We start from the raw sequence: 3,116 nt of genomic DNA on the forward strand, positions 1-3,116 counted from the left end.
TAGCAAAGACATGTTATGGGAGTCCTACTTAAAACTACGTTAGTAGAGGCACAATATAGGATGAAACAACAAGTCGATAAGAACAATACAGAAAGGAATTTAAGGAGTGGGACTTGGTTTATCTTAGACTACAACCTTATCGCCGAACTTTTGTGCGGCTGGGAAGAAATCTAAAGTTAGCTGCAAAATGAAAAAGCGGGGGTCTAACAACCACACCCCATATATCGCTTAGCAATATGTATGGAATAACTCCAATATACTTTCAAGAGAATCAACCAGACAGTCAGACTCAATCTTAAGAAAAGTATATCAAAGAGTTATATCTCAATTTCTCAATTCAATCTGCAATCAAACAAATAGGAATTTGCGAGCCCGATTGAATATAAAAATTAACTTAGACGGTATCAAAAACCAATATCCAAGTGTCAATCAATTTAATCAACAACCAAAGGTTGGACCCACAATTGATTGAACTTACGCACAACCTGTGATACTTCAATTATATAAACAAATATAATGCGGAAAATAAATAACACAGATACCATAAATTTTGTTAACAAGGAAACTGCAAATGCAGAAAAACCCCGGGATCTAGTCCAGATTTGAACACCACACTGTATTAAGCCGCTACAGACACTAGCCTACTCCAAGTTAACTTCGGACTCGAATGTAGTTGAGCCCTAACCAATCTCACACTGATCAAGGTACAGTCGCGTTCCTTACGCCTCTAGAACCACGATGGTTCTACGCACTTGGTTCCCTTAGCTGATCTCACCCAGAACTAAGAGTTGTTACGACCCAAAGTCGAAGACTTGATAAACCAATATGTCTCACACAGGAAAGTCTATTGAATAGATAAGTCTATCTCACATAGATAAACCTAAGACTTTTGTTCCGTCTTTTGATAAATCAAGGTGAACATGAACCAATTGATATACCTGACTTATATTCCCGAAGAACATCCTAGAAATAACAATCACCTCATAATTATCTTAATTGTATGGTAGCGAAACAAGATATTGTGGAATCACAAACGATGAGACGAAGATATTTGTGACTAATTTTTATCTTTCCTATCGGAGATTAAATCTCGAGCAAATCTTAGAGAAGATAATACCCAATCACGATAGAAAACAGCAAGATCAGAACATGTAACTACAGAGAAAATAGTTGGGTCTGTCTTCACAATCCCAATGAAGTCTTCAAATCGTTAACCTACATGGTTTTGGAAAAATCTAAGTTTAAAGGATAATCGACTCTATTCGACTAGTATCACACAGGAGGTGTGGGGATTAGGTTTCCCAGTTGCTAAAGTTCTCCTTTATGTAGTCTTAAAATCAGGGTTTGCAAGCAATGCTACCTTGGTAACAAAGCATTCAATATTCACCGTTAGATGAAAACCTGAATAGACTAAAGATAATATCTTTCAACCGTTAGATCGAACTTAGCTTGTTATACACAAATGAAAAATGACTTCAATTATATATGAGTAATCGTACCTAAACGTGTACACCTTTGTTGGCTCAAGAATAGTTAACCGAAGTTATCCATATGAACACTATCATATCAACCTCACTCATCTTAACCATAACTAGTTCAAATGACTCAAATGAAACTAGTTCTAGAGTTGTTCAATTATTTATATTCTCATAGAAGTATACAAGACACAATTGAAGCAAAACCGATTTTGATTCACTCGAATCAAGTCATGAACATTATAGCCACGGTTTGTAAAATATTGCATTCCTTACTATATAAATGTATTAGTTCATGAAAAAACCGATTTTAGAACCTAATGCATACCTAAGTACCCGGACTAAGTTTAGGTTCGCCAGTATGCGAATGGGTACGCATACCACCAAACTCAGCAGAAATTCCCGGACCTGAACCTCACGCCAGTACGCGTACTGGTATGTGTACAAGGTTCCTGGACTTTCACTAAACCAACAAGTACGCATACAGATATGCATACTATGGTTCCCGGACTTGGATAACATATATGCAAATACGCATACTATGCTTATATCCAATTGTTCTAAACTCTCATTTCAACCATTGAAACATTCTTGGAAGACGACAATAGCTGTCTCACACAAACTATTAGCTTCAAAGCAATTTTCAAGTGATTGAATGATCAATACGAAATATTCTGAGTCTACATCAAATGATTGTCTCACACAAATCATGTAAGATGTTACAAGGCGATTTTCACATGATCATCTTTTGACTTTCGTCAAGAATGTAAGATGAACTTGGTTAAAGCGAAAGCTTACTAAAACATATTTCTAGAAATATGTAAGCGAGTTAAACTCAGCTCGAAATATCAAATGTGAATAATTGGAGTCTATATAGCTATACGAGTTTTGTCTCAAATAGGATACAAAGTAGATAGACTTTTGTGTGATATATGAGTTCAAGTCTCCACATACCTTTTGTTGATGAAGTTCCACAAGCTCCCCTTAGTAGTTCTTCGTCTTCAATTGATGAACGTCGTGAAGTCTAATACTCAACTACCCTTTCTATCCTAATCCGATACTTAGTTATAAGTAAACTAGAAATCAAGACTTATAGTTTTGGCAACTAAACTTGAAAAACAAGCTTGAGATAACAACACTTGCGAGTTCGACCAAGCAGTGATATAATAATCCCCCCCCCCCTTTGTTAATACTAGTGACCAAACTATGAATACATATGGATTACAAAATAAATAAACTTTGTAGCTTCTCATCCAAATGCTTGACTTCCTTGGTTCTTCAACATTACTCGAAATCTTCGTCACTTCCAAGTTCTAGTGATTCTGAACGTGTTCAACTCAACATCATAGTTGTTGAAGATCCATAGCTATAACAATGAGAAAAAAGTTGCTCTCAATCATTGTTATACAGTGTCATAGTATCATTACACAGCATCAAAGTCCAATTGTATTACAACTTTGACAACAATACTATGGTGATATGTATCACTCCCCCTTAGTCAATACTTCATCTCATATGAAAACCACTCCCCCTTACATAATGATCTGTAAACTATATATATTCGTAGTGTGAACTACACATTAATTCTCCCCCTTTTTGTCAATATAAATTGGCAAAGGTACGAAAACTAGTGGGATCCTA

The sequence above is a fragment of the Papaver somniferum genome, chromosome 10, assembly GCF_003573695.1.
Source record: "Papaver somniferum cultivar HN1 chromosome 10, ASM357369v1, whole genome shotgun sequence".
NCBI lineage: Eukaryota > Viridiplantae > Streptophyta > Magnoliopsida > Ranunculales > Papaveraceae > Papaver > Papaver somniferum.